Source organism: Macrotis lagotis, chromosome 1, assembly GCF_037893015.1.
Source record: "Macrotis lagotis isolate mMagLag1 chromosome 1, bilby.v1.9.chrom.fasta, whole genome shotgun sequence".
Taxonomy (NCBI): Eukaryota; Metazoa; Chordata; class Mammalia; order Peramelemorphia; family Peramelidae; genus Macrotis; species Macrotis lagotis.
Window position 1 is genome coordinate 392,141,577 of NC_133658.1, and position 14,242 is coordinate 392,155,818.

The window sequence follows — 14,242 nt, forward strand, 5'->3', positions numbered from 1 at the left end:
AACAAATCCTCCCATTGGCCATATCTGAGAATATGACTCACCATTCTACATTGTCAAATGAGGGAAAGCATGATGCATCATTAATAATTTCGAGTCAAAATTGGTCATTGGATTTGTCAGGGAGGTGACTTTACAATTTGTAGTCATTGTGTAAATTGTTTTACTCGTTCTGCTCACTCTACTTTCTATCAGTTTATATGCACAAGTCATCACATGTTTCTCTGAATCCATCTTTTCATCATACTTTGCAGTGCATTATAACATTACAGTCATATACCATAATTGGTTTAGCTAATGGGCATCAACTTTGCTATCAGTTCTTTCTAACAAGAAGGGAAAAAGTTACCTCATATGGTGAATTTCTCTTATAAAGCTCCCTTAAATATCCTAAATTCTCATATGTTCAATCTATTCATTTTCCATTGCCTCCTCTTCAACTCTACCTTGCCTATGCACAGAAATAGCGATACCTTCAATCATTCCAATCCTGCCACCAAGTGTTTCACTTTCATGTTCATGAACTCCAAACTTCCTTTATCTGATCAACATCTTTTATCATGCCATCTTTCCCTGTCTTATCTACCTGTTGTTCATCTTTACTATGGTCTCTCAATGTGCCTTCCTCAATTTTTTCCTAGGTCATCACTCTCCCATTGCCTGTATGCTTTTTCCTTTCCTATATCAGTGTCTCAGTGAATCAATTAAGCTCTACACCATTCTCTACCCTCAAGTCTCTTGTCTTCTTAGGCTATTGACAATCATGCCTTGTTGAGCCCCAACCTTGAGTTATTCATTCCACCTACATCTCATTCACCTTGATCATTCAGAGTGAATAGAAATAGCAATTGTTTCTGTTTTGGTCAGATAACCTGAGGGTCTTTCACTTCCAGATTGATTTTATTTTTTTGGACTATGAAAGAGACTCATTTTGCTTCTTGCTTTCTTACCTGTTGTCTCAGTCAAATTGTGACCTAGGAAAGACCTAAAAAGACCTAAAAATGTCTCCCACTGCATCCTCACTGGATCCAGATGTCTCTGAAGGAGACACACCCTCACTTAAATCCAACTCACTTGCATGTCATGGTATCACCTCCTTGATAACATGGTCTTTTTTGAGAATGAAGGACAAATATCATCAACCATTTTAAATATCATCAATCTATTTAAAAGAGCTAGAGAAAGTCATGAAATTGTTGGCCAGGGCTATGCAACATTCGTGAAACATAACCTCAACTGAATTGTCTCTTCAGCAAGGCAATTATTTTACACTTCCCTAATAGATGTACTGCCCTATTCACTATAGCTACTTTTCTAAAACTTTTCATCCCTCCTTAAACCTTACCTGATACTCTTCCTCATACACTTTTTTTGCATTTTACATACATATTTCATCACATATTTACAAATTAGTAATTTTGGCATGGGGAATTAGGGAAAGAGATACATAAGGTATCATTTTTATAAAGTGTCCATCAGATTCAGAAGGATTATTTTTTTCTGTGTGTTTTGTTTTGTTTTTCTTCCTCTGGTTGGGGATAATATAGTCCATAACCAGTCAAGAATTTCTCTTTCTATCTCTTGTCCTAGCTCTCTGGATTGTCCAGAGGAGTTGCTTCCATCAAGGTTGTTCATCTCATAATGTTGTTAATGTGTACATTGTTCTCTTGGCTCTACTCCCTTTGCTCAGCATCAGATCCTGTAAGTCATTCCATGCTTCTCTAGAGTCCGACCATTTATGGTTTCTTATAGAACAATAATATTCTATAGTATTCATGTGCCATAATTTGTTTAGCCATTCCCAATTGATGGGCATCCCCTCAATTTCCAATTCTTTGCCAATACAAAAAAGAACTGCCATGAATATTTTAGAACATGTAAGACTTTTCCTATTTTTTACAAATTCTTCTGGATATAGTCCCAGAATTGGAATTGCTGTGTCAAAACGTATGAACAGTTTTATTGCTCTTTGGGTATAGTTCCATATTGGTCTCCAGAAAGATTGGATCCATTCACAACTCCACCAGCAATTCATCAATGATCCAATCCTCCCACAACCCCTCCAACATTGATCATCTTACCTTTTTCTCATTTGGGCTAATCCAATATGTTTGAGATGATACCTCATTGTTGTTTTAATTTGCATTTCTCTAATCAATAGTGATTTGGGGCATTTTTTCATATGTTTATATATAGTTTTAATTTCTTCATTTGAAAACTGTCTGTTCATATGCTTTGTCAATTGGGGAATGACTTGTGATCTTATAAATTTGATGCAATTTTCTATATATTTTAGAAATGAGACCTTTATCAGAACTCCTAATTGTGAAGATTGTTTCCCAGCTTTCTGCTTTTTTCCCCTAATTTTGGCAGCATTGATTTTATTAGTGCAAAATCTTTTTAATTTAATATAATCAAAATCATTCATTTTGAAGTTTATAATGTGCTCTAATTCTAGTTTGGTCATAAATTTATCCTTTTTCCATAGATCAGATAGATAGGGTATTTTTTGGTCTATAAATTTATCTATAGTATCGCTCTTTATGTCTAAATCTTGTACCCACTTTGACTTTATTTTGGTATGGTGTTTGAGATGTGAATCCATGCCTAGTTTTGCCATCTTTTTTGTTTCCTGTTTTTCTAAACTATTTTTGTCAAATAGTGAGTTCTTATCTTATCTTTGGGTTTGTCAAATAGTAGATTGCTGTAGTCATTTACTGCAGTTTCTTTTGAAGCCATACTAATCTACTGATCCATTACTCTCTTTCTTTCTTTTTTTTTTAGGTTCTTTGAAAGGCTATGGGATTAAGTGGCTTGCCCAAGGCCACACAGCTAGATAATTATTAAGTGTCTGAACCTGGATTTGAACTCCTGACTCTAGAGCTGGTGCTCTATCTACTGCACTACCTAGCCACTCCCATTACTCTATTTCTTAACCAGTCCCAGGCAGTTTTGCTGACTGCTGCTTTATAGTATAGTTTTAGATCTGGTAGTGCTAGTCTACCTTCCTTTACATTTTTTTTTTCATCAGTTCCTTTGCTATTCTTGCCCTTTTGTTGCTACAGATGAATTTTGTTACTATTTTTCTTTAGCTCAGTAAAGTAGTTATTTGATAGTTTTATTGGTATGGCACTAAATAAGTAATTTAATTTGGGTAGAATTGTCATTTTTATTATATTAGCTTGACCTATCCATGAGTATTTGACATTTTCCCGGTTATTTAGATCTGACTTTATTTGGCTGAGGAGAACTTTATAATTGTGTTCATACAGTTTCTGGGTTTGTCTCAGTAGATTCCCAAGTATTTAATGTTGATTTGTTAATTGTTTCAGGAGTCTTTTAAGTGATTTTTTTCAGGTTCTCTAGATATATCTTCATGTCATCTAGGAGGAGTGAAAGTTTTGCTTCCTCATTGCCAATTCTGATTCCTTCAATTTCTTTTTCTTCTCTTATTGCTACTGCTAGCATTTTTAATACTACATTGAATAGTGATGGTGATAATGGGTGTCCTTGTTTCACCCCTGAATCTACTGGAAATGCTCTGAGTTTATTCCCATTAAATATAATATTTGTTGATGGTTTTAGATAGATACTATTTATTATTTTAAGGAAAACTCCACTTATTCCTAAATTTTCTACTGTTTTTAATAAGAATGGGTGTTGTATTTTATCAAAGGCTTTTTCAGCATCTATTGAGATAATCATATGAGTTCTGCTGGTTTTACTATTGATATGTTTAATTATGTTGTATGTCTTCCTACTGTTGAACCATCCCTGACTGCTTGATATAAATCCAACCCGATCATTGTGTATTATCCTGGTAATAACTTGCTGTAGTCTCATTGCTAAAATTTAATTTAATATTTTTGCATCAATATTCATTAGGAAGATTGGTCTATAATTTTCTTTGTCTATATTGGTTCTTCCTGGTTTAGATAGCAACATAATGTTGGTTTTATAAAAGGAGTTTGGCAGAACTCCTTTCTCTCCTATTTTTAAAAATAGTTTATATAGAATAGGAATTAATTGTTCCTTAAATGTTTAGTAGAATTCACTTGTAAATCCATCTGGACCTGGAGACTTTTTCTTAGGGAGTTTAATGATGGTTTCTTCAATTTCTTTTTTGGAAATGGGGTTATTTAAATAATTGATTTCCTCTACTCTTATTCTGGGCAGTTTGTATTTTTGTAAGTACGAGTTGTCCAATTTATTGGCATACAGTTTGGTAAAATAGCTCCAAATTACCTTTTTGATTCTTTCCTCATTGGTGGCTAGTTCACCCTTTTCATTTTCGATTGTGGTAATTTGGTTATTTTCTTTCTTTTTTTAAAAATCAGATTAACCAGAGGTTTGTCTATTTCATTGGCATCTCTCCCTTGGTTTTCAGAATTTCTAATTTGGCATTTAATTGGGGATATTTAATTTGCTCTTTTTCTAGCTTTTTAGAAAATACCCAATTCATTGATCTCCTCTTTCTCCATTTTATTCATATAGGCATTTAGAGATATAAAGTTTTCCCTCAAAATTGCCTTGGCTGCATTCCATAAATTTTGGTGTGATGTCTCATTAGTACCATTTTCTTGGATATAATTATTGATTAGTTCTATTATTTGCTATTTGATCCAATTTCCATTTAGTTCTTGGTTTATTTTTCCCTGACCCTTTATTACATGTAATCTTTAACATCATGGTCTGAGAGGTGTGTATTTATTATTTCTGCCTTTCCGCATTTGATTTTAATGCTTCTGTGCCCTAGTACATGGTCAATTTTGGTGAAGGTGCCATGTACTGCCGAGAAAAAGATATATTCTTTTTTGTCCCCATTAAGTTTTCTCCAGAGGTCTATCATATCTAAGTTTTCTAAGATTTCATTCACCTTCTTAACTTCCTTCTTGTTTATTTTGTTGTTAGACTTATTTAGTTCTGAGAGAGGGAGCTTGAGGCCTCCCATTATTAAAGTTTTGCTGTCTATTTCTCCTTATAATTCACTCAGCTTTTCCTCTAGGTATCTGGATACTGTACAACTCAGTGCATACATGTTTAGTAATGATATAGCTTCATTTTTCATGGTGCCTTTGAAGAAGATGTAGTTTCTTTCCTTATCCCTTTTAATGAGATTGATTTTTGTTTTTCTTTTGTCTGAGATTAGGATCACTACCCCAGATTTTTTTACTTCAGCTGAGGTATAATGTATTTTGCTCCAAACTTTTAAACATTTACCCTGTGTGTATCTCTCTGCTTCAAATGTTACTCTTTTTTTAGGTTTGTTTTTTTTTTTTTTTGCAAAGCAAATGGGGTTAAGTGGCTTGCCCAAGGCCACACAGCTAGGTAATTATTAAGTATCTGAGACTGGATTTGAACCCAGGCACTCCTGACTCCAGGGCCGGTGCTTTATCCACTACGCCACCTAGCTGCCCCAAATGCGTTTCTTATAAACAACATATTGTAAGATTCTAGTTTTTGATCCATTCTGCTATCCACTTCCATTTTATGAAACAGTGCATCCCATTCACATTTACTGTTAAGATTAGTAATTCTGTATTTCCATCCATGCTATCTTTCTTCATCTGTGTTTATCTCTTTTCTTTTCTCTTATTCTTCTTCACCAAAATTTTACTATGTTTACCTTTTGACTTTTCTTTTAAAAATTTAACTTTCAGTTTTTTTCACTTATACCTTCCCATCCCCTTTATCAGTCCCTTCTTCCCTTATCTTTCCCTCTCCCAACCCCCCCCCCCCAGTAGATTTAGATTTTTAAACCCAAGTTGGAATGTATTTTATTCCTTCACTGGGCTAAATCTATTGAATAGAATTTACTCAGCATTCACATTCTCCCTTCTTTCCTTCTAAAATTATAAATCTTTGTGCCTCTTTCCTCAGTGTTATTTATCATTCTAATATTATTAATCAGGTATCATCAATCACAGTTTGATTATTTGATTGCTTGATAAGCTCCTATTGTTATCAAGATATCCTCGCAGACTGTGTTACTTGATTGCTTGAAAAACACCAAATTATAATCACAATCATTTTTTACCTCACCCCATTTTCAAGTATCTTTCAAGTTCACACAGTCCTCCACACAAGCCAAAGTATAATCCAAAGCCTTATCATTTCTTGAACTATTTGTGCCCCTCCCCCCAGGCCTATCTTCATTTACACTTTACCTCCTGCCTTCCCCACCCAAGCTATTTAACACCTTGTTAGGTGAAGCAAAGCACTACTGTCTCTCCCATTTTACCCCCCTCCCCACTCCCTACCTAAGATACTTAACCTTGTTAAGTGAAGCACATCTAATTAACTGTAAGAATCTTGGAGATCACTAAGTACTGAGAGGCTCTGGAGATCTCACCTGAGAACTTTACAAATGATTGTAAGTAACAGAGACACTGTCTCAGGTCCTCACAGTTTATGATGCCCTCATTAGACAAGGTACTTACTGCCTTGTGATTAAAGTGAGTCAAAGTATAATGAAGCATTTAAGTTAAAGTTAACACCTCTGCTTTTTTTTTCAGGGCTTTTTGTAACAAATGTAGTGATCTCACCTTGGACCTCTTAAATTGAGAGACAAGACCCAATTATATCCATACCCTTTAGGTTCATTCTCTTCAATTATATTCTACCCTCTAATTATCTTTAGAGAAGTAAAGTTCTTAAAAATTAGAAGTGTTATATCTTCCCTTTTAGGGTTGTATACAATTTGATAGTCAACCAACATTTGTTTAAGACAATTTTGTTTTTTCAGGCCCTTTTTCCATTTACCTTTTTTATGCAACTCTTCAGTCCTGTATTTGGTGATTGAATTCTCTGTTCAATTCTGGTCTTTGTGTCAGGAAACTCTAGAAGTCCTCTATGTCATTCAACATCCATCTTTTCCCCCTGACAATATATGCTGAATCTTCAGGGTAGTACATTTTGGGTTGTAATCCCAGGTCCTTAACTCTCTGAAATATGTTATTCCAGTTCTTTCTATCCTTCAATCTTGTGGATAATGGGTCCTGTGTTAGTCTGATTATGTTCCCTTTATATTTGAATTGTTTTCTTTTTTGCTGTTTGCAATATTCTCTCCTTTATTTGAGGGTTCTAGAATTTGGCTATTACAGCTCTTGGAGTTTTTATCCTGGGGTCTCTTTCTGGAGGGGTTCTGTGGATTCTTTCAGTGGTTATATTGTTTATCTTGTTCTAGTAGATTTGGGCAGTTTTTCCTTTTAATTTTCTGCATGATATTTTCTAGGTTATTTTGTTGGTCCGGGTTTTCTGATCATCCAACGATTCATAGATTGTCTTTCCTGCATCTATTTTTCCAGGTCATTCATTTTTCCTAGAAGGTACTTTACATTTTCTTCAGCTTTTTCAGCCTTTTTATTTTGTTTGATTGAATCTTGTAATCTTGTAGATTCATTGGTTTCTAATTGTTCAATTCTAATTTTTAGGATTTTATTTTCTTCAATTAGCTTCTGTGTTTCCTTTTCCAGTTGGTTATTTTTACTTTTAACAGAGTTGATTTCTTTGGTCAACTTTTTACAATTTCCCTGCATGATTTCCATTTCTTTTTTTTCCCCCATTTTTCTTCTTCCTCTCTTCTTTGGTTTTTAAATTCTTTTTTAAGCTCTTAGATGAGCTTTTGTATTTGAGTTCAATTTATAGACTGTTTTGATACTCCTCTTGTGAGTGATTTTTCACTGCTTTCTACTTCAGACATGACATTGCTGTCATCTTTGTCTGTAAAGTATAGTGAGCACTATAGTGAGCACTCTTTTAGTTTTTTTTGTTCAGCTTTGCTGTTTTAGTTCTGTTCCTGGGGTATATGTAGTATAGATTCAAGCTTTGATTTTTCTAGGGCTGGGTTCTGATCCCTGGCTTGTTGTTGGCCAAGATGCTGCCTATGCAATCCAGGTCTTACCTTTGCAGAGGTTTCCCCCCCCCCCCCCCACCTTATGTCCAGGTTCTGACTTAACAGAGGATTGTTCCCAACCCAGGCCTGTCTTTTACTTTGGTGTTTTCAAGGTTCAGACTTTGTTTGGGGTTGGGATCCTCCCAGCTGGCTTATTATTATTATTATTATTATTATTATTATTATTATTAAACTGTTGGAAACTGGATTGCACTGTGGCTAAAAGTCTCCTGCTGGCTTTCCCTGCTCTTCCACCTCCTGGACTTTATTTTCCCTTTTCCCTCAAAGAGACAGACCTTCACTGAAGTTCCTCCACAATGTCTACAACTGAAAACTTCTTTGAATCTTCTCTTTTTCTTGGTGGAATCTGTAGTGTGAATATCAGAGTAGAGGCTTCATTATCTTTGGTAGGGAAAGGCTCCAGGAGCATGTTAGCTTCATGCTGCCATCTTGGCTCCATTCTGGCATTCTTGGCTCCATTCTGGCATTTTTTTTTCTCAAGGAGTTTAGAGAAGATAGTTAGCTTTAATGATCAAATCAAATGAGGGTTTCTAAGGATAAAGAGAACCTAGGCATATTTATATGTAGCAAGGAAGCAGCTAAGGAAAATTGAAAATTAGAGACTATGCATGTAACAGGGATAAGAAGAGAAGGGACTTGATAAAATAGTATAGAACTGAACTGGTCCACTAAGAGACTGAAATAGGAATGGAAAACAAAGTTAGGTGATGGAAGGGAATTGAGGATGGAGGAGTTAGAAACCATAGTAAGGATGTATAACAGGATTAGTGTCTGTAAGATAGTGAAAGATGGAATGATAAAAGATACTGATCAGAAAAAGGAAGCTTGGAATTCATATTGGGGGGAATGGGATGGGACAAAAGCAAGCATGAAAAGAGAAGGGCCACTTCTTTATGTGAGGTGGCAATGAAGTAGTAGATGAATTATGTGAATTGAGGAAGAAGGAAAAAAGCAGGACCTCTAAGCAAATGGCTCATTTTTTTGTGAAATATTTGACAATGATTTGATCATTAAAGCTAACTATCTTCTCTAAACTCCTTGAGAAAACCATGATTGGTGTTTCCATTTCTTTTCCTTTTACTCTCTTCTAAACCCTTTGGTTAAAAAAAAAGTAAATTCTAAGCCTGATGTGCTAGTTAAGGAATTATGGGATCATAGATACAGAGCTGAAGGAACATTAAAGATCCCTTAGTTCAATCTCCTCATTTTACTATTGAATTTGTATTGAATAAGTGAATTTTCCTATACAGGTAGGAACTGGCAGATTCAGAATTTGAACTCTGGTCCTGTAACTCCTTGTTCAGTGCTATTTCTGTTGTATGAACTAAATACAATTAATCAATAAGCATTTATTGAGCACTTAAGATATTTTAGGCACTTTGCTAAACTCTGGAGGATATAAAAAGAGTCAAAAGACAGTCCCTACTAATAGGAGCTCACAGTCTAATGAGAAAGACAAGTAAATATGTACAAGCAAGCTATATATATATATAGGGAAAAGAGTTGTAAATAATTTTAAAAAAAGGTAATATAATTAAGAGGAGTTTGGAAAGGCTTCTTATAGAAGATGGGATTTTAGTTGAGACTTAAAGAAAAGAGAAGAGTCAGTAGGCATGAGAAGGGAGAGCACTCCAGGCATAAAAACTGCCCAAGAAAATGCCTGGACCAAAATGATGGTGTTCTTATTTGTGGAATAGCAAATCACTGGATTCAAGAGAATATGTCAGGATGTAAAATATAAGAAGATTAGAAAAATTAGGTGGGAGTGGTATGAAGAAATTTGAACCACAGATAGAGAAGATTTTGATTTGGAGGTGATAAGGAACTATTAAACTTTATTGAGTAGGTGGGTGGTATGGTTTAATCTGAGTTTTAAGAAAAGCACTTTTAGTGACTGAATAGATGATAGATTGGAGTGGGGAGATATTGGAGACAGGCAAACCCATCAGCAGGCTATTGCTGCATCAAAGTGGAGGCTATATCAGAAGGAGACATATTTGAGAGATGTTGCGAAGGTGAAATCAAAAGACCTTGGCAACAGATTATATGTGGTGTGAAAAATAGTGAGAATTTAAGTATTCTTGGATTGTGAGCCTCAGGAACTGGGAAGGTAATGATGCCTTCTACATCTTGGGAGGGGAGGAGGATTTGAGATGAAGAGATAAAGAATTCATTTTGGGGCATATTGACTTTAATATGTCTAATGAGCATCCATTCCAAAATGTTTGAAAGATAGTTGAAGATTCAAGACTGAAGTCAGCAGAGAAGTTAGGGTAGGAAAGATAGTTTGAGAATCATTAACACAGAGATGGTAGTTAAATTCATGGGAACTGACATGATCATCATTGAAGTAGCTTAGAGAGAGAAGAGAAGAAGGCCTATTGTTAAAGGTCATTGTGGATTCAGCAAAGAAGATTGAGAAGGAGTGCTCTAATTTGTAGAAGAATGAGGAGAGCACTAAAAACCTAGAGATAAGTGTCTATCAAGAAGAGGGTAATCAACAGTTTCAAAGGGCAAAATAAATTAAGCAGAATGAGAGTTGGGAAAAGTCCATTGAATTTGGCAAATAAAAAATTGGTGCTGACTTTGGAGATGGCTTTTTCTTTTTTCCCCTTTTTAAATAAATATTTTATTTTTTTCAAATTATATATAATAGTAGTTTCTACCTATCATTTTTGTAAGGTTTCGAATTTTACAATTTTCCCCCCACTTTCCCTTCCCTCCCCCCCAGCCCTTACAGAAGGCAGTCTGATAATCTTTACATTGTTTCCATGCTATGCCTTGATCAAAATTGAATGTGTTGAGAGAAAAATTATATATTTGAGGAAAAAATAAAATATTACATATAGCAAAATTATGTAGTACATAGACAACTTTTTTTTTAAATTGAAGGTAGTAGTCTTTAGTCTTTGTTTAAACTCCTCAGTTCTTTCTCTGGATACAGATAGTATTCTCTGTTGCAGATCCCCTAAGATTGTCCCTGATTATTGCACTGAAGGAATGAATAAGTCCATTAAGGTTGATCATCTACTCCGTGTTGCTGTTAGGCTGTACAGTGTTCTTCTAGTTCTGCTCATCTCACTCAGCATCAGTTCATGCAAGTCATTCCAGCCTTTTCTGAATTTCCATCCCTCCTTGTTTCTAATAGAACAATAGTGTTCCATAATGTATATATACCACAATTTGTTCAGCCATTCCCCAACTGATTGATATCCCCTCGATTTCCAATTCTTTGCTACCACAAACTGAGCTGTTGTAAATATTTTTGTTCAAGTGATATTTTTACCCTTTTTCCTGCTTTCTTCAGGATATAGACCCAGTAGAAGTATTGCTGGATTAAAGGGTATACACATTTTAATTGCCCTTTGGGCATAATTCCAAATTGCTTGAGATAACTTTTTCAAGAGGTCTGATGACAAAGGGTAGAAGAGGTATGGAATTATAGTCAGTGAGGATGGAAGGATCAAGTGAATCTGGAGTATATTGTCCTGAAAGATCATAATGAAAATTTCTTGAGAAAGGATACCTATAATCCTAGTCAGCAACTCAAACCCAAGTGACAGTTCTCCAGACATCCAAAGGGTTATGAGCACATAACTTTTCTGAACCATTGTGTTTGGGGTGAATCAAATTGTTAGGAGGACTTTAAATACCTATATCCATTAGATTGCTTAACATGATAGAAAAGGAAAATGGCAATAATAGGTACACTAATGTATCATAGATGGAGTTGTGAAATGATTCAGTCTTTCTGGAAAACAATTTGGAACTATATCCCAAAGGCTATAAAATTGTGCATACCTTTGACTGCTACTAAGTCTATATCATAAAGAGATCATGGAAAAAAGGATGATTTATATGTTTAAAACATTTTGTAGCAGTTTTTTGTGGTGGCAAAGAATTGGAAATTGAGGAGCTGTCCATAAATTGGTAATTGGCTAACCAAGTTGTGATTATAATGACTATATTATGATTAAGAAATGATTAAGGGTTCAGTTTCAGAATGATTTCTATGAGTTGATGTGAAGTGAGAAGAGAGTGTTGTACATAATAACAGGAATATTGTAAGAATGATCAAATGTGAAAAACTTAGCTATTGTGGTCACTATAATGATCCCTGACAATTCTAGAGGACTCCTATTGAAAAATGCTATCCACCTTGAGAAAGAACTGGTGCTCTCTGAATACAGAATGAAGCATATTTTTCTCTTTGCTTTTCTTTTTTTGGCAACATGGCTAATATGAAAATAAGTTTTGAATGTCTTTACATCTATAATGATTGGGGAGGGAGTGAAGGAAGGGAGGGAATTCAGAACTCAAAATTAAAAAAAATTTTAGAAGGACATCTATGGTGCCATTTTTGGGACAGACATTATGCCATCCATGGTTACTAATTCTATTGGGGACCAAGAAAAACATATTCTGGGATTCATATCGCATAGGATACAGGAAATCAGGAGCATGAGATAATTCCACAAAGTTCATGTGACAAGTTAGTGGGAATGGGATAGGACTGATAGTTTGAAATACACTCTTGAGTCTATAGATGAACAAGCAAAGTTTCAGAAGAATCTTCTTTACTTCTCCCCTCAGCCTGTTATGAATAAGATGGTTATTTCATGGGGACATAGAATAGTCAGAGATAATTTAATTCAACATTTTTCATTTTACACTCAAAGAACTATGGTTCAAAAGAGGTTGGACCAACTTCTTATACTAATCCTATTTTTGTGGTTGCAAAAAATAAAAACAAATTAAATTGAGATGATGATGATGATGGTGACAAAAGCAAAGTGTTTTACATATATTGTCTCATGTTATCTTCACAGCAATCCTGGGACAGAGTTATCTCATTGATAGCTGAAGAAACTGAAGCAGACAGAGTTTCAATGACTTTCTCAGAGTCCTAAAGTTAGTAAATGTCTAAAGACAAATTTGAACTCAGGTCTTCCTGACTCCAAATCTAGTACTTTATTTAATGAGTCATCTAAAGAGAAATAGTATTGTAAAGGGAGAGGCCTCCCATCTTTCTCATCCAAGGTTGATGTGTGGTTCATAAATACAAGCTTTGATCCATTGCCTTGGCATTTGTTCTTTTATTTTTAGTGAAAGAGAAGGCAACTATAATAATATTATGAGTTTCAAAATATCAGAAGTGTGAGCCACAAGAAGGTCCAGGAGCAGATTCCAGACTGAATTTTGTAGTCAAGCCTGAAAATCCTCCTAAACTCACACTTCCAGGTAGGTCTTTGACAAAAGTACAGATGTTGAGTATCACAGGGAAGAGACAATGGAGTAGGGAAAACCCTTGGAAAGGCTTTTAAAATCCCTTTAATTCATGCCATTTTTGCATCAATATTATAGTTTGAAGCCTCTGGAAAGGAAAAAGACATAGAGTTTGCCTCATTTCTAATGAGTATGGTTTTTGCAAACTGATTGAATTAAGCTAGAACCACATCAAATGTCTTAATTTTCCATTAAACATATCCCTTTTCTTAACTTTACCAAATATTTTGAAATTCCAAGTAGAAAAAAAACAGGATAGTTCCTGGTTGAGGTTCATGTGATTTTTAAGGCAAGATCTGAGAAACCATGATATTTGTAAGAAGAGGTCTTGACCTCAATTCCTAGCTCTTCTCATTATTTGAGTGACCAGAACTAATCAGTCTATGTTTCTCTCTCTCTCTCTCTCTCTCTCTCTCTCTCTCTCTCTCTCTCTCTCTCTCTCTCTCTTGCTCTGTCTCTGAGTTTCTTTCTGTCTCTGTCTCTCTTTCTCTCTCTCTGATTCTCACTCTTTCTGTATCTCTTTCTCTGTCTTTGTCTATTTGTCTTTGTTTTTGACTATTTCTGTCTCCATCTGTTTCATTCTGTCTCTGTGTCTCTCTGTCTCTCTCTGTTTCTTTCTCTGTCTCTCTCTTTCTCTCTCTCTCTCTCTCTCTCTCTCTCTCTCTCTCTCTCTCTCTCTCTGCTATCTGTCTCTGTCTGTCTCTCTCTTTCTGTTTTTCCAAAGAAGGAATTTTACTTGATGATTCAAATAAGGACCCATATAGTTCTAAATCTTATGAGCCTATAAATATTAAAGTAATGGGCTCATAATAAGAAAGTTAAGAATTAGATATCCCTAGGTTTCCATAGCTCCTCTATTTTTTGGTCCATCTTTGAAAGTTTATCTGCTCCACATTAGGAAATTGAAATTTGAGAAGGAGTCAAGAAAGGGGATGGGGGAGAAAGATCAGTCTTCAAGCTTCTCTTCTTAGCATTGAAGCCCTGGGCTCCTCTTTCTCCTTAATGCCATTCTTCAGGCATCCCTAATTCTGGGCTCTTTGTGGT